Genomic DNA, 18,698 nt, shown 5'->3' with positions numbered 1-18,698 from the left:
ATCGGTGAATTCTTTCAGTATTTATTTTACACTCTGGTTCTAGACTGTCTGGGCAGTTTTCTTTGATAATTTTATGAAAGATGATGTCTAGGCTTTTTTTTTTTTTTTTTGATCATGGCTTTCAGGTAGTCCCCAATTTAAAAATGGCCTTTTCTGGATCTATTTTCCAGGTCAGTTGTTTTTCCAGTGAGATACTTCACATTGTCTTCTATTTTTTCATTATTTTGATTTTGTTTTGTAATTTCTTGGTTTCTCATAAAGTCATTAGCTTCCAGCTGCTCCATTCTAATTTTTAAAGAACTATTTTCTTCAGTGAGTTTTTGAGCCTCCTTTTCCATTTGGCTAATTCTGCTTTTTAAAGCATTCTTCTCATTGACTTTTTGGACCTCTTTTGCCATTTGAGTTAGTCTATTTTTATTATTATTTTTATGTTTATTATTTATTTTTAGTTTTCAACATTCATTTTCACAAAATTTTGGGTTAGTATATTTTTAAAGGTGTTATTTTCTTCAACATTTTTTTGGGTCTCCTTTAGCAAACTGTTGATTCGCTTTTCATGATTTTCTTGCATTGCTCTCATTTCTTTTCCCAATTTTTCCTCCACCTCTTGATTTTCAAATTCCTTTTTAAGCTCTTCCATGACCTGAGACGATTGCATATTTATTTTGGAGGTTTTGGATGCAGAAGCCTTCACTTTGATGTCTTCCTCATCTGAAAGGATGGAAGAAAATGCCTTTTCACCAAGAAAGTGACCTTCTCTCGTCTTATTTTTTTTCCCTTTTCTGGGCATTTTCCCAGCCTGTTACTTGACTTTTGAGTCCTTTGTCAAGTTGAGGGTATACTTTAGGGACCTGTAAATTCTCAGTTCCTCCAAGGTGGCACAATCAGGGGAGAGGAGTTTATTTCTCTTCTGGCCTGTGCTCTGGTCTGGAAGCAACCACAAGCTTTTCTGCCTGGTATCTGTGAGTAGAATTCCCTCTCCAGTGCCTCCACCAGCTCCACCACACCAGAGCTCTTCCTTATCCCAGGATTGGCACTCAGGGCTGAGATGCAGATCAACAAGTCAATTCCCCCAGGGTCTTTAAGCCGAGAGCTCCAAAAATGGACAGTGCCTTAGTGACTGCTGCCTCCCTGGGGCTGCGTTCCCTTCTCACTCAAGTGAAAGAGCTTGCACACTGGCCTTTGAAGCTGTCTGGTGTTTGTGGGTTGAGAATCTGGGACCTGCAGCTGCTGCCCGGGATTCCACGCCCTGAAGCCTGCTCCAGTCCTGTCTCTGCTGAGCTGAGTGGCCAAGACTGGGCTGCGGTCTACTCTGAGCCTGGTGTGATAGACCTTTCCTGTCAGTCTTCCAGGCTGCCTTGAGCTGGAAATCTCTTTCACTCTGTTGTTTTGTGGTTTCTGCTGCTCTAGAATTTGTTGAGAGTCATTTTTTTACAGGTATTTTGTGGGCTATGGGAGTAGATCTAGAGCAGGTGTGCCCTTCTACTCTACCATCTTTGCTCCAGCTCTTTAATGACAGAGTTTTGAGCACAGCTGATTTCATTAAATGGTGGTGGTGTTGACTGAAATAAGTAAGATGGAAAGAGGAGCAAACTTTTTTTTTTTTTAAAGGTCTTAAGCTCTGTTTTGGATAATATGATTGAATTTCAGGCACTGGTAGGACACCCAAGTGGGGATATGCAGTAGGTAATTGGAAATAGAGATCTGCAGACTCAAAAAAAGTTGAAGATTAGAGATAAAAATCTTAAAATTATCTCTGTGGATGTGATTATTGAATGGGTACCATTATCAAAGAAAAGAAGAAGACTGAAAACAAAGTACATTTTATTTAAATCAAATCAAGATTATATCATAATTAAGTTGTTAATGAGATTTGAAAATACCATATTTGATATACTAATAACTGACTTAGTACATAAAGATGTTCAGACTACTTTAGATACCTTATCTCTGATCATAAGTCACTTACCATTTATTAAGCATCTCCTGTGTAACAACTATATTAAGTTCTGAGGATATAAAGAAGTAAAAAAACCAATCTGTCTTCAGCTCCCAGTTTGATGAAGGGAGACAACACAGAGGCAATAATGTACAAACAGGTTTTATACAGGATACGTTAGGGATAGTCTCAGGTGGGGGAGGCAGTAAGTGTGCGGAAGACTAGGAAAGACTATGTGTGTGATTTTGGCTGAGACTTGAAGGAAGCCAGGGATGCTAGGAGTCAGTGAAAACACTCAAGTCTGTGTCTGGAGAGTAAATACATGGTAAGGTGCAGGAAAACTGCCAAGGTAGGAGCAGGTTAGATTTCATATTTAATCCTGGCCTTCATAGGGAACCACTAAAGGTTATTGAACAGGGTGATGATATGGTCTGACCTGGATTTTATGAAGTCAGTTTGACAACTGTGGTGGTTAATTAATAATAACTGAGGAAACAATTTGAGCAAGTCATTCTAGTCATTTCATTTTCCACCTGTGTTGAGTAGGGGAGAGACTTGAGTCAGAGAGACCAATCAGCAGCCTATTGAAGTGACTAGGCATGAGGTAATAAGGGCTGGCACCAGGGTGGTGTGGTGTCTGCAGAGAGAAGGGGATATACACTAGTGGTGGTAAGAAATAACTGATTAGATGTGGGTAGTGAGAGACTTAGGAGTTGAGGATGACACCCAGGTTTTGTGCCTCGGTGACTAGGAGGATGGTAATGGTTCTTCTCTGAGATAGGCACTCTTCCCCAGTTACAGAAGAGGAAAAGTCCTAGAGAAGATAAATGACTTGAAATCATATAGCTAGAAATTACCAGAGACAGGACCAAACCTGGGATCTTTTGTGCTTCCAAATCCACCCTGAAATGTATGTTAAAGTAGATGTATTATTCACAGTTTCGATATAGTGTTCACTTTTAAAAATATAGCTACTTCTTGGCATGGTGGCATAGACTTTTAATCCCTACTACTGGCAAGGTTGAAGTCTGTGGATCACTTAAGCCTGAAGGTTCTGAGCTGTAGTAGACTAAGCTGATTGAGAGTCTACAGCGGTGTATTTATTTTAATACAACTAGAAATGTATTTTTAACTGTTTATAACTTGGTTATGGGAAATATGTTTAACAGAAAAATTAAGTAAGTTTTTAATCTGATCAGTGTCAATCTGAACTTTAAACTGTTGTTTTGTCCTCAATGATCTTTTCCCTGATCCCCCACCACCCTCATTTTTAGGACTTTTTTTGCTAGTTTTCTTGCATTTACTTATCAGTGTACAAGATGTTGCTCAGTTCTTTCAGTTGTGTCTGATTCTTTAAGACCTGATTTGAGGTTTTTCTTGTCAAATATACTGAAGTAGTTTGCCATTTCCTTCTCTAGTTCATTTGACAGATGAGGAAACTAAGACAAACAGGATTAAGTGACTTGGCCGAGGTCACACAGGTAGTAAGTGTCTGAGGTCAGGTTTGAATTCAGCAAGATGAGTCTTTGTGCCTCCAGTGCTGGCACGCTATCCATTGCACCACCTAGCTAACCCAAGATATATCCCCCTAGAAAGGAAAGGCAAGTTTTTCTGTATTTTTTCTCGAATGGTTTTTTAATTTAAAAGGAAAAATGCTAAACTATCGCTTCTTTTCACAGTGTTAATACTTAGATGTTATTTCTGTTGTCTAATGTTTCTTAAATGATACTATATGTCTCTATAAAACCTCTGTATAGCTTTTCCTTAAAAAAAAATTTAACAAAAAATGCTAAATTTTTAACCCCAATTTTTAAAATGTAAAACCCTTTTATTTATAAAATAATGATTTTTATCCTCAAAATACTGAGCTTATATACCTCTTCATTGATGTTACTTGTGTTCTTTAACCTTTTAGTCCAGTGACTTAACTGTGTTTGTTGGGAGTTGATTTTTATTGTGCTCATAGTATCATCCCTTCTTTACTTTGATCTTAATCTGAGAATTTAATTCACTCTGTTCCCCACGCTATATATTTAACTACAGACATTCTTAATACAAACTATTCTTTGTTGGATTCAAAAATCAGTAATCAAGGAACCTGAACTTAAGATTTATCAACCCATATATTTTTCACCTTTTGGAAAGTCTGTCATTTAATACAAAGTATTTAATTGATTTTTTTTCTCAGATGCTTAGAAGGGTTGAATTAGATCAGTGTTTCCCAACCTGTAGGCTGAGGACCCCTGGGGAGCTGTGGCGTTATTGCAAAGGATGCTTGAATCCATATGTGCATGAAGCATTGTCATCTTGATCTTTATTTAGTTCCAACAAAATATGCATGTTAAATAATGAATTTTGTATTGACAGTTTTTTATTATTGATGCTTCATTTAGGTCCCATAGGAAACATTTCCCCTACTGGCCTTTCAGAATGAAATATGACCTTTTTCTTTTGCTGTCTTGATTAATAAAATATAACTTCATTTAACAGCATTACCAAATTAATACCAGCTCTTTGTCATTATGTATTTTTGCAATGAACAGATACTAATGGTGTGACTTCTACCATGTGGGAGCCTGTCGGTTTTTGACATTAAGAAATATCCTTCATACTTGAAAAGTTTGAGAACTACTGTAATTAGAAGGTCATTAAGTTCTCTCATTGCTCTAAAAATCCTGTGGTTCCACCATGAGCTGTGAGTGTAACATTTATTTATTAAAGCCATTAATTTGTTAAGATTGAATCTCTCTTTGTTGCCCTGGCTATAAATGCAGTAGCCTCTGTTAGACCTGATCCTGCTGCCCATCATCTTGGGAACTTTGTCCTGCTGCATTTCTGTTTTGGACTAGTTTGCCCCTCCTTAGGCAAGGGCCTTAGTGACCCCTTATTCCTGAAGGGCCTACCATATTGTGCCTTACGTTGTTTGGACTCCTGATAGGTTTAGCCTGATGCACTTCAGAACTCCCATACTCAAATGATTGAGTACCTGGGATTATAGGTTTGTACCACTAGACCCAGTTGAATTTAAATAAAAAAAATATCCAGTATAATACTGTTTAGTAGTAATGGTATGGTTAGGTCCATGGGCCGTGAATTGATCTTTAACTGACAGCTGCTGTGCTCTGAAAGTTGAGAAGGAAAAAAGGGTAGCATCCAGAAATAGTTGGGGATTATGAATCTTGAAGGGTGTGTGATCCCATATCCTTTTTTTTAAGATGTGAAATTTTGTTTATTGGTTGGTCTGTATATAGAAAGGCTACAAATAACACTTCCCCTTATACAAATGCATTTTTAAAAGCCTTATTGAAAAGCGTGTGGCCCATTAGGAAGGGAAAAATGCTAGTTGTGGAATCTGGAAGGTGGGGTTTGAATTCTATCTTTGACCCTTCCTAGCTGTGTGACTTTGGGCAAGAAAAATTTCTTTAAACTTTAGTTTCCTCATCTGTAAAATTGAGATAACAAGATACTTCATAGTGTTATTTTGATAATTAGTATCATGAAGACCTTAAAGTGCTAAGTTAACACAAGGGTGTACTATTAGCGATTTTTATTTGTTACATCAGGATCCATCTCTTGAGGAGTAAGATGACCATGTTTTCATTTAATCCAGATTTGATTTAATACTCATGGATATAAAGTGACTGTCGCTCACAGGAACAGAGCTACTTGTGTAATCTGGGTTGGCTTATAGCCCCCTGCTTTCCCTGGAAAGTGGAAGAAAACACTAGAGTAGAGGTAGCCATGGTGGATCCTGTCCACCTCCTTTTCTATTGTACTTGTTCCTCTATACAAGTGAAGTTCTGGATAGGATGTACAGAGGAATCCAGGGAAAGTAGTCACTGGGAAGATTAGAAGCTAGAAATAAGGACTATGTTTGTGGTATGTTACTGTGGATGGTACTGGCAGGGAATAAACATCCTTTACCCTGACACTTTGGCTGCAAAACCTCTTTTGACGTTTTCCACTATAACAGTTAATAAAATAGGAACCTCAAATGACTAAAGAAAGACAGTGGTGTTGTATCATAGTGACCCTACTTGGTACACACACACACACACACACACACACACACACACACACACACACACACACACACACACACACACACACACACACACACCCCGCATACACATACACATGCGCATGCACACACACATATACACATGCATACACACGTATATTTTTACTTGTAGTATAGGCTGTTGAAGTGATTGTAAGAGACATAGTTAGGAAAGTGTCCTGGATCCTCTTGGCCACATTTACCTGTTAATTTTGAAAAAATGTCTTTAAGCTAGTAACTGATTACCCTGACCACAAGGAGCACCACCTTTCCATTACTAGAACTGTAATGTTATAATCTAATTTGAACCTCAGAAGTGTCCTGTCAGGTAGGTACAAGGCGTATTATTCCCACTTGATAGTTTTTTGTTTTTGTTTTTTTTCAGATAAACAACTTTCAAAGAGTATTGAAGCAATCCTTTGTTCCCTACCACTAATCAGCAGTGTTTAAGAAAATATCAGGGTGAATGCCTTAAAATTTTTAAAAGCCTTTTCAAGGATGTGTAATTTTTATTATAAAACAACATTTAAAAGGTCATGTAACTACCAGAATGCATCTCTTCCTCCTTTTAAATTACAGTACAGATTTTTAGAACTTGTTTTAAACCTCGTTTTCAGAAAATTATGCTTTTTCTTTTAATGATGTGATTTTGTACTTCATTGGGTCTGTGATCCCATTGGTAGTTACTCCCTTAGCCACCCATTCCTTTTCATCTGGCATGCTTCTTGTCTTCGTACTCTCACAGATCCTCCGTGGGGATGGTGGTGGGTGAACTACCCAACATGATGGACAGCTTTAATTTTTTTCTGAGGGAGAGTCATGGGAGAATGAAGATAGTCATGGGAGAAATGAGAAGTAGTAATAGTTATTTAGAAAGAGGAAAAGAAAAAAAACTAGCATCAATGAAACATTTAAAAATACCCAGAAGAGCCCCAAAGGAAATACAGAAGGGGACTCAGACAAGCAAAAGAATGTGGGTACTACCATGTTATAGTTAATATATACATTTTAAAAGTGTATACAATAAAAATTTGTGATTTGGTAATATAGCTTTCTTTGTATATGAAAATGTTCATATTAGTTGATATTTATCAAGTTTCTAATACCAAAACAAAATACTAGACAAAAATTACTAGGGCAGCTGAAAATATTCCTTAAAATTCTTAAAACTGTATGTGTTTTGAAACAGTCAGGACCCCCAATTCAGTTGAAATATTTATTGGCTACTATCATAATAACTCACATTTATATAGCATTTAAGGTTTTCAAAGCTGTTTCCTCTTAAGGTCTTTTTATATTGGACTTATTATATTAAAGGTTGGATAAATCCCAACAGATTCAGCCTTAGAAGAATTAGCTAGTTTGACTCCTACAGAAATACCTTTATGACATCCTAAAATGATGGCCATTCAGTCTTTTCTTAAAGATTTTTACTGGGGTAGAACCCATTACTTACTGAGGCAGGCCATCCCGTATTTCTTTTGCTTTAGTTATCAGTATGTTTTTTTGTTTTTTAAATTACACCAAGCCTAAATCTGCCACTCTGTTCATTAGAGCTTTGCCTCCTGGAGTCAGGCAGAACAGATGCAGTCCTTCCAACCCTGAAAGACAGTTCTCAGATGTGAAGAGTGCATTGTACTCACTCATTTTAAGGCAGTAGGTAGAGAGCCAGACTTGGTGTCAGAAAGACCTGGGTTCATATCCAGCCTCAGATAGCTGTATGACCTTGGGCTGTATGATCTTGTAACCTGTTTCCCTTAATTTAACAGAGAAGAAAATGGCAAACCACTCCAGTATCTTTGCCAAGAAAATCCTCCATGGTGTCACAAAGAATTGGATCTGACTGAACAACAGAAATCTAAATAAGTGTTCATCATTTTATGGTGTACATTGTTTTATTGAATTTAGTGGAAAGGAACCCTGGGTTTGATGTTAGACTCCCTGAATTTAGAGGACAGACAGCTCCATTACTTTATGGTGTAAACTTGGGAGATAGTCATTTAGCCTCAGTAAATTTCAATTTTCTTATCTGCAAAATAGGGGAAATAATCCATGCTCAAAGTTACCTTATGGGATTATTGTGAACATCCAATAAGATGAGTTAATGTAAAATATTTTATTAACTCTCCAACTTTGTAGATGTGATCTGCTATTAGTTTCTAAGAGAATTTGCATTTCTCTTAGTTGAAGAGAATGTTTCAACAAGAATTCTTTGTAGAAAGCATTGATTAATCAATATCTTTTAAATGTGATTTAAAAAGTTATTTGAATCATAGTTTAAATTGAATTGATTTAAAACAAATCCAGCCTAATGTTAGTTGAGGCAAACAGTGGTTCCACTAATCCAAAACAGCCCATAATCTAAAAGTCATTTATATTTGGTCTTGGAATGCATTATGTCCTTTTCCTTGAGTAGATTTACCTTCTGAATTATCTTTTACGTAGGCAGTGGGGTGAGGTGATTGGAAATGAGTTTTACAGTAAGGAGAGGACAACCTAGGCTTTAAAATTGACCATGTGTAATCTACAGTTGGGTTATATAGCTGTTTGATGGTATTGAGAATAGTTGTGAAAATTGAATGAAGTTATGTCTTTGCAAGTGCTTTGAACAATATAAAGTGATAGGCAGTGTAAGGTATTAATTTATCAATATTGCAGTCACCAAAGGAATAAGAAACTCATTAGATTTAAGAATTCAAGATTCTTGATATTCTGTGTATGTTTTCACTGTTGCTCAACTGTTACCTGGTTCATTCCAGCTGTCCATCCCACTGCTCCTTAGTTACTGTTAAATGTGGTCTCTGACATTTCTTTCATGTTTAAACACTTGCTAGTCTTTTTAAGCATTTATAGATATATCAATGCCTAATTGAAGGGTTCTCTGATATCATCAGAAGAAACAAAAGAGTATCAAAGTAAGGAGAGCTTTGGAGAATAGTGGACACTTATCTGAATAGTTAGGAATAAATTCTTACAGGTATATTTATTGGTTGTGTTCTTTGGCACCTTTCCATTTTGAATTAGGATAGCCTATACTTGGATTTTAATTTACTGGAGTTTGTTGTGACTTTATGTTTTAGTTCATTTGAGATAATGTCATAAACATGTCTATCACAAATAATATTTTTTCAAGGTATGTATTTTGGAGAACTAAGACTCTTTGTACTCCCTGAAGTTTGCTTGGTGACTAAAATGGCCTAAAATTAAAGTCTTAATTCCATATTTCATAGCTTTATTAACTTTTCTTTATACTTACTCAGTGGCATCATCTACTCCAAAGGATTCAGCTATTATTATTTTTTAACATAATTTTTTTCCAAATACATGTAAAAACAATTTTAACATTTCTCTTTTGAAATTTTAAGTTCCAAATTCTTTCCTGCCCTCCCATCCCTCTCCCCTCATTGAGAAGGCAGGCAATTTGATATAGGTTATACATGTGTGGTCATGCAAAACATTTCTGTATTAAGCATGTTGTAAAAGAAAACACAGACACCCACTCATTCCCTGAAACGAAAGACAATTTTTTAAAGTTTGCTTTGAGCTGCATTCAGAATCCATCAGTTCTTTTCCTGCTGGAGGTGAATAACATTTTTCTTCATAAGTATTTCAGAATTGCCTTGAATTGCTCTATTGTTGAGAATAGGTTGATCATAGCACAGTATTATTGTTACTCTGTATACTCTTCTCCTGGTTCTGCTTACTTTGTATAAGTACATGTAAGTCTTTCTAAGTTTTTTCTGAAAGCAACCTGCTCATCATTTCTTTTTTTTTTATTATTATTTTTTAATGTTTAACCATCACTGCCATACAATTGAGATTTTATCCCCCCCACACCTACCCCCCACCACCCCCCTCCCTCCCCACGACTGCATACAATTCTGTATAGGTTCTCATATACTTTCCTATTGAGTACATTTTCACTATAGTCATGCTATGTAGTCAGACTAAAATAAATGAAAGAAATCATATAACGAATCAAAACATGATACACAAAAACTTACACATACACAAACATGATCTGCTACATTTTGCGAATGACTTCCATATTTCTTTCTCTGAGTGTGGAAGGCATTTTGCCTTGAGAACCACCATTGGGATTTTTTTTTTTTTAAGAAGTTCTTGCGTTATTACGAAATTCCAAGTCTACCAGAAAAAACTCTCGCACACTGTGGTCGTTGCTGTGCACAAAGTTCTCCTGGTTCTGCTCCTTTCACTCAGCATCAGGTCATATAAGTCCTTCCAGGCCTCTCTGAAGTCTTCTTGTTCATCATTTCTTATGGCACAATAGTACTCCATTACATTCATATACCATAATTTATTCAGCCATTCCCCAATTGATGGACATCCCCTTGACTTCCAGTTTTTGGCAACTACAAAAAGTGCTGCTATAACTGCTCATCATTTCTTATAAAACAATCTTATTCCATCACGATCATATACCACAACTTGTTCAACCATTCATTCCCCAGTTGATGGGCATCCTCTCAATTTCCAGTTCTTTGCCACCACAAAAAAACCTGCTATAAGTATTTTTGTATATGTAGGTCCTTTAACTTTTTAAAAAAGAATCTTTGGGGGTAGCAACCTAGTAGTAGGGGTCAAATGGTATGGGCAATTTTACAGCCCTTTGAGCTATAAAACCAGAATGGTTGGGTCAGCTTACAACACCACCAACATTGCTTTAGTGTCCCAATTTTTTCTTATCCCCTCCAACATTTATCATTTTCCTGTTTTGTCATGTTAGCCAATCTGATAGGTGTGGTGTAGTACCTCTCAGTTGTTTTAATTTGCTTTTCACTACTCCATATTGATTTAGAGCATTTTTTTCATATGATTATAAATAATTTTGGTTTCTTCATTTGGAAACTTCTTGTTCCTGTCCTTTGACCATTTATCCACTGGGGAATGACATGTCTTCCTATAAATTTGACTTAGTTCTCGAGGCTTATATCATAGAAACTTACTATAAATTTTTCACAGTTAAGGTTATTGTGTATTTCCCTCTGTTCATCCTTTTGTTCCTCTCACCTTCCATCCCATCCCTCCTCAAAAGTATTTTACTTCTGACCATCTCCTCCTCCAGTCTGCCTTTCTATCAGTTCCCCTCTCTTTTATTCTTTTCTCCTCCTACTTTCCTGCAGGGTAAGATAGATTTTTATACTCAACTGAGTATGTTATTTATTATTCCTTCTTTGAACCAATTCCAATAAGAGTAAGTTTGAAGTGTTGTTTGCCACCCCATCCCCCACTTTACTTCCACTGGAAAAAGCTCTTTTACACCTCTTTCATGTGAGATAATTTACCCCATTCTAACTCTCCGTTTCCTTTTCTCCTAGTGCATCCCTCTTTCTCACCCCTTAATTATGTTTTTGGATACCATTCCATCATCATCAACTCACACCAATGGCCTCTGTGTATTTATACTCCTTGTAGCTGCCCTAAAAATGACAAAGTTCTTAGAAATTATAAATATTATTTTCACATGTAGAAATGTAAACAGTTTAATCTTATTGACTCCCTTATGATTTCTCTTTCCTGTTTACCTTTTTATGCTTCTTTTGCATCATCTATTTGAAAGTCAGATTTTCTATTCAACTCTTGTCTTTTCATCAGAAATGATTGAAAGTTGTCTGTTTCATTAAGTGTCCATTTTTCCCTCTGAAGGATTATGTTCAGTTTTGCTGGGTAGTTGATTATTGGTTATAATCCTAAATCTTTCGCCCACCAGAATATCATATTCCCAGCCCTTTGATCCTCTAAGGTGCAAGCTATTAAATCTTGTATTATCCTGACTACAGCTCCATGATATTTGAATTTTTTCTTTCTGGCTGCTTATAATATTTTCTTCTTGATCTGGGAGCTCTGGAATTTGGCTATAGCATTCCTACTAGTTTTTATTTTGAGATCTTTTTCAGGAGGTGATCAGTAGATTCTTTGAATTTCTTTTTTATCCTGTGATTCTAGAATAGTAGGGCAGTTTTCCTTGATATTTTCTTGAAAAATGATATCTGTGCTCTTTTTTTATCATAAAAAATATATTTTTTTATCTTTTTTTATCATAGTTTTCAAGTAGGCCAGTAATTTATAAATTCTGTCTCTTCAATCTATTTTCCAGGTCAGTTGTATTTTCAGTGAGATGTTTTGTGTTTTCTTTTTTTTCCATTCTTTTGATTTTGTTTTGCTGTTTCTTGATGTCTCATGGAGTCATTAGTTTCCATTTGCCTAATTTTAATTTTTAAGGAACTAATTTCTTCAGTGAGTTTGTACCTCCTTTTCCATTTGTCCAGTTCTACATTTTAAGGAATTTTTTTCCTCCAATGAATTTTTGTATACCTTTTTTTCATTTGCTCAATTCTGTTTTTTTAAGGAGTACTCTTCAGTAGATTTTTGTGCCTTTTTTACCATTTGGTCCATTCTTTCTTTTAAGGTGTTATTTTCTCTAGCATTTTTTGTGTGCCTTCATTTACCAAGCTGTTGACTCTTTTTTTTCATGATTTTCTTGCTTCTTTCTCATTTATTTCCCCAATTTTTCCCTCTACTTTTATTTCATTTAAAAAATCCTTTTGGAGCTCTTCTAGGAATTCTTTTTTGGTCCTGAGACCAGTACTGACTTTTCTTTGTGGGTTTGGTTGGAGCAGTTTTGCTTTATTTTTTTCCCTGAGTTTGTGTTTCTATCTTCCCTGTCCTCACAGTTTCTTTCTGTGGTCAGGTTCTTTTTTGTTGTTGTTTCCTCATTTTCCCAGCATATTTCTTGACTTTGGACTTTGTTAAAGTTGGGCTCGGCTCTTAAGGTGAAGAGGAAGCGTGCGAGAGTTTTTTCTGGTAGACTTGGAATTTCGTAATAACACAAGAACTTCTTAAAAAAAAAAATCCCAATGGTGGTTCTCTAAGGCAAAATGCCTTCCACACTCAGAGAAAGAAATATGGAAGTCATTCGCAAAATGTAGCAGATCACGTTTGTGTATGTGTATGTGTATGTTTTTGTGTATCATGTTTTGATTCGTTATATGATTTCTTTCATTTATTTTAGTCTGACTACATAGCATGACTATAGTGAAAATGTACTCAATAGGAAAGTATATGTAGAACCTATACAGAATTGTATGCAGTCGTGGGGAGGGAGGGGGGTGGTGGGGGGTAGGTGTGGGGGGGATAAAATCTCAATTGTATGGCAGTGATTGTTAAACATTAAAAAATAATAAAAAAACAAAACAAGAGAGGGAAAAAAAAAAGCTCAAGCTTTAGGTTTTTCATGTTGTTCTTGTTGTTTGGTAATCTGTAAGTTTTTGGTTCTTCCAAAGTGGTGTGATTTAAGGAAACGTGTGGTCACTACTTTCCTGGCCTGTGCTTTGGTCTTTGACCACAAGCACTCTCTTGTGCCCTGGAACTGTGACTAGGGTCCCTAGTCCCTTGCAACCACATGCTCTAGGGTGCTGGTGTTTCTCATTACTCTGAAACTGTGATTTGGTATCCCTCATGGGCAATGCAACAGAGTCCTTATCCCAGTGCAGATCCCCTGTTATGTCCTTCTGACCAGTTGTTGGACCCTCTTACCTTCTGTGGACTGAGAGTTCCAGAAGCCGCTGCTGCTGATTCAGTTGCACCCAAGGCCCGCTCTTGACTTTCTGGTGTGTGACTTGCACTGGACTGTACTCTACTTTCACCCACAGTGAGACAGACCTTTCCTGCCAACCTTCTAACTTGTCTTGGGCTGGAAAATTGCTTCACTTCATCCTTTTGTTGGTTCTGCTACTCCAGAATTCATGTTAAGGCATTATTTTATAATTGTTTGGAGGGGAATTTGGGAGAGCTTAGCTGAGTCCCTGCGTTTACTCTTCCATCTTGGCTCTGTCCCCTCTCAACTATTATTTCTATGCAGATGACTCCTGAATCTACACATTTAACTCTCATCTTTCTCTTGAGCTTTAGTCTGGCATTGCTGCCTGGCTGTGCCACATGGCTTTTTCAGAGATATCTCAAATTCTCCACATGTAAAATGGAATTAATTGGTTTTCCCCCTAAAACCTTACTCTCCTTCCTTTTAAGGGGACCATCATTTTTGTTACCCAACAACACTCCCCTTCCCCCATTTCTCTTTCTCACTTGCCTTTTTTCTTTGAGGGAATTGCCATTTTTCCCCCCAGTCACCAGACTTACAGCCTAAAAGTCATACCAGTGCTTCATCCTATAACACTTTGCTCTTCCCCCATCCCCCATCCCCCATCTATTTGCTGGCCAAGTTTTGTTCACTTCCTCAACAACTCTCACTTTTTTCTTCTTCCCTTACTAAAATCAGGGGTTGGGAACTTGTGGCCTTGATGCCACATGTAGCCCTCTTAATAAGAGGATTTGTTCTGTCAAACTTGTACTCAGTCAAAAGGCTGCACCTAGTGACCTAGAATGCCACATGTGATCTTGAGGCCTCCCCTGCTAACTGCTAGTCTAGGCCCTCATCATTTCTCTCTTAAACTATTGGAACTTTCTAACTTGCCTGCCTCCAGTCTCTTCTCTCTCCTATTCATCTTCCTCACAGCTTTCTTTTTTTTTTTTTGACTGACCAAAGTGATTTATCGATTGTTAGATTCTTTCAGAGGTACACATTTATGCATTTACCCATGGTGGATAGCACAGGAGAGATAACTTAGACTTGAGACCTGTAGAAACTTTGTCCAGGTTGCTTGCTTCTGCAAACATTTGACTTGTGCAGCAGGATTCCAAGGAAGCTCAAAAGGTACATAAAAAGTTGGGGAGAGCTTCAGTATAGTATAGTCCAAATTCCTTTGTTTTTTCCTGCCTTGTTGGTCAACTGATCTGGAGAGTTGAATGTGAATGTTCCTAAAGTTTATGGCTTAAGGTTCCAGTCAGTCTTCATAGAGATCACTTGTTCTTAAGAGTTCCATTTATATGGACATGATGTGTTTGACAAAGGCTTCATAATTGATGCAGCCATTGGAGTCTTCTTGACCTGCCATCAGGGCTTCCACCTCCTCTTCCTTCATCTTTTCACCCCGGGTAGTGAGCGCATGGCGAAGTTCAGCACCCATGACCGTGCCATTGCCCTCTTTGTCAAAGACATGCAGCCCCTCAACAAAGTCTTCATTAGTTCCCTGGTCCTTGTTGTTGGAAATGGCCTTCATCATGGGCAGGAACTGCTTAAACTCAATTTTTTTGGCATTCATTTCTTCATTGCTGGGGTTTCCCAGAACTTTCTTGACCTCTGCATTGGTGGGGTTGGTACCCAGAGCACGCAGGACATCAGCAACTTGGCTTAATGTGATCTTACTTTCACCAGTTCTGTCAAAGAGGAGGAATGCCTCCTTGAAGTCAGCAATCTGGTCAGCACTGAAGGACATGATGGAGATGTTGAGAAGCTGGAGATGTGAGCTGAGGGCTGCTCCTGTCCCTCCTTATAGCTTTCAAAGTGGTGTTCCTCACGTGTAGTTCTGACCGTTTAATTTCTCTATTCAAGAAATTTCAGTGACTACTCATTGCCCATAGGATTAAATATAAATTCCTCTCTTTAACATTTAAAGCCCTTCACAGTCTAACTCTATGCCTCTCTTTCTAGGTGATTGCATACTATCCTTCTTCAGACTTCCAGTCAAAGTTGTCTATTTGCTGTTATGAATTGTATTCAGGATTCAAACTCAGGTTTCTCTTAATTAATTCCAATCCTCTTTCTATATATGGTTTGTACCAGCTTGCTATTAATCTCAGAAGAGTAGAAATGCTTTCTATATAGTACATAGGCATTTTATTTGTGGCTTCTTTCCAAAGCTCTGGGCTCACAGACGGTGTTTAAACTTGAGGACTTCTCTCTAAAATATGTTTGGCTCATGCCCCTGTGTAGGGTTTTCCCTGGGAGAATAAATATTTGACTCAACGTTTCTCTAAGAGCATGCAAGCACTAAAGCTAACAAAAGATCAAATAAAGGACAAATTTCATTTAAACCTCACAAAAATGGAAAAGGACATATCAGGATGCATGAACAGTCAAGATAACTTCCCTTTTATTTCTTCTGGGTCTCTCCCTTTCTCAGAAACATAAATGGTCCTCCAAACTTATAATACTATCTTAGACAGGATTCTCCAAGAAGGGGAAGGAACTTGGGGTTATTAGAGGGTTAAGTAATCACACCCTCCAGTGAACCTGCATGATATTTCCTAGGGACTTATGCCTTAAGCCTTATCATTCAGATCTAAAATCATAATCTGAGCATGGCCCCCTTTAAGGAGAAAGAGCTTTGAGAGAACAAGGAAGAGAGGGATGCTTCTCTGGGGCCTATAGAATCTTACATAATGATTATCTGTGAAGGGTTAGGTTCAGGTTGCTTTTCTCCATCATGACTCCTTGCTGTATTGATCTTTCCCATCCACATTTCAGGTTTTTCTGTTGGTTCCCCACTTCAAACCAAGCTCCCTGTGGTAGAAGTTCAGTGGTTGTGGTTCCCAGGAGACCTGAATGTTCAGGCCTCTTTTCTGGCAACTGAGTCTGCGTTCTGTGTGTTTCTTGGTCTAATCTCTCATTTCTTTTTTACCCTGCCCTCTTCTCCAGTCATCGCTCTTTTTTTCTTCTCTTAATCTCTCCCTCTTTGTCCCTTTCCCCCAGAGATAGACAGACATGCAGACACACACACACACACACACACACACACACACACACGCACACGCATGAGGAAGAGAAGGGCTTACCTATTTTTACCTAGGTTTGCTTACTATGGACACATGAAATAATTTCATTTGTTGCTGAAAAATTTTCCATCCAGGAAGCAATGTCATCACTGTTTAGTAGCACATGTCAGGTCTACCATGTGGTTTAAGATAGAAAAGGAAAAATATATAAACCAGTTGAAACAGAGGAATTTAGGTAAACTGAATATAAATTTATACATTGCACTTTTGGCTAAGTCACTGGAGATTTATACTTCCAGCATTATGAAAGGCCTATGAAATTTCAAATATTATTAAAAAGGGTAATACCTATTTTATAACTGACTACTCAATACAGCAATTTTTAGGCACTGGAAATCTTAATTTTTTTTTTTACAGCTGCCTAATCACCTGGGTTATAGAAGTAATTCTGATGAAAACAGTCTTTTTCTTTCAAATAATTTTTATAATGATTACAGTAGGCAATAAAGGAACCCTATCAGTAATGGTCAGTTCCCAAATATAGTCAGATAAGTTAATTCTTTGGGTTGAAGTGCATGTCTCTCTGTAAGAAAACTTCGACTCAAAACACCAAACCTTTTGCACAAATTCCTGTATGCCAAGCCACCTTTTTTTTTTTTTTCTAACTCTTGAAACTTTTCCTGTATACCCTTAATTTTCTTCTTTGCTGACAGTAGCAAGTGTACAAATTTTCTGAGGTCAGTACATGCTGATTCATTCAGGAAGACAGCTTCTTAGGAACTGAGTTTCGACTTTGTGTTAAGGAAATAAGGATGAAGCTTTTGGATGGGCAGTATTGCATAAAATTATTTAAATGTGTGAGTCAGAAACCTAATTAATATTACTTCCCCATGGATCCTTGTTTTGTATAGTGGATGATTTTCTTCTAAGCTGGTTAATTTATCCAGGCAGAAAGTGGTAGCAACATGTCACTATCAAATCTCTCTGTCTGTCTGTCTGTCTGTCTGTCTGTCTGTCTCTCTCTCTCTCTTTCTCTCTCTCTCGCTGTCTGTCTCTTCCTTTATGTTACTTTAAAAAAAAAGTTGTACTCATACATGAGCTTGTAGCCACATTTTCCCCCATGTGGTTCCATCATTGAGTTGGAATACTATTAAAATCAAACTGTGTAAGGTCAGTTCAGTTCTTTAAGTGCCTACTATATATAGCTTCACTGTTCTAGGTCCTGGAAATGAAAGAGAAAAAACAAAACAGTCCCTATCCTGAAGGACCTTACATTCTGCTGAGAGATATAACATATACACAAATACATAAAAAGAAAACCATTGGAGGAGGAGAACACGCTAAAAACTGAGGGTTAGAGGAGCATCAGTTTTAGAGGGTGTGGCACCTAAACTGAGCCTTGAAAGAAGCCCAGTAGTCTAAGAGGTAGAGGTGAAGGTGGAAGACATTCTAGGTATGGTATACAATCTTTGCAAAGGCTTGGAGGAGAGTGTTTTAATTTTGAATTAAGGGAATAACAAATAGGCCAGTTTGTCTAGGATAGAATGTGTAAAAGGAAGTAATGGCAATAAATTTGTAAAAGTAGCATGTAGTCAGATTGTGAAGGTCCTTAAATGTGAAGTTGAGTTTCTTTAATCTAGAGACATTAGGGAGCTAAAGAAGCCTCGTGAGCAGGGGAGTGACATGGTCAGACTTGTGATTTAACAAGATTGTTTTTGTAGCTATGTGGAGGATATATTGGAGAGGGGAGATACTGGCAACAGATAGATCAGCTTTGATTTTATTTTAACAGTCCTGCAGGGAGATTGATGAAGGCCTGAACTGTGATGGTGGCTATGCTGAGGTATTTAAGTAGTTGGTTTTTAGTGTAGAAAAAGCCTGTCCTTACATATTATGGTCAATGACACATGGATGTCCATCTGATACAATCAATTTTTTGGTTTTCTTTTTCAAATTGATTTTTATTCTGAACATAGATACAGAAGAGAATATTTCCCTTCATTTAGTGATACACAAGAAGATTCTATTTAAAACCATGAATTTCTATTTTGAACCATTTACTTT

General features: G+C 37.3%; 1 protein-coding gene and 1 pseudogene across 5 annotated transcripts in view; one reads left to right on the top strand and one right to left on the bottom strand.

The window, feature by feature from the left end:
* Nucleotides 1-18,698, top strand: part of TCF12 (transcription factor 12) — a 413,276-nt gene that overhangs the window by 49,524 nt on the left and 345,054 nt on the right. The gene's annotated exons all lie outside the window — the stretch shown is intronic.
* LOC140508013 (myosin light chain 1/3, skeletal muscle isoform pseudogene) lies at nucleotides 14,801-15,419 on the bottom strand (annotated as a pseudogene).

The sequence above is a fragment of the Notamacropus eugenii genome, chromosome 1 (genome assembly GCF_028372415.1).
Source record: "Notamacropus eugenii isolate mMacEug1 chromosome 1, mMacEug1.pri_v2, whole genome shotgun sequence".
Taxonomy (NCBI): Eukaryota; Metazoa; Chordata; class Mammalia; order Diprotodontia; family Macropodidae; genus Notamacropus; species Notamacropus eugenii.
Note: the sequence above shows the minus strand (reverse complement) of the source record. Positions and strands in the feature narration are given on the sequence as shown.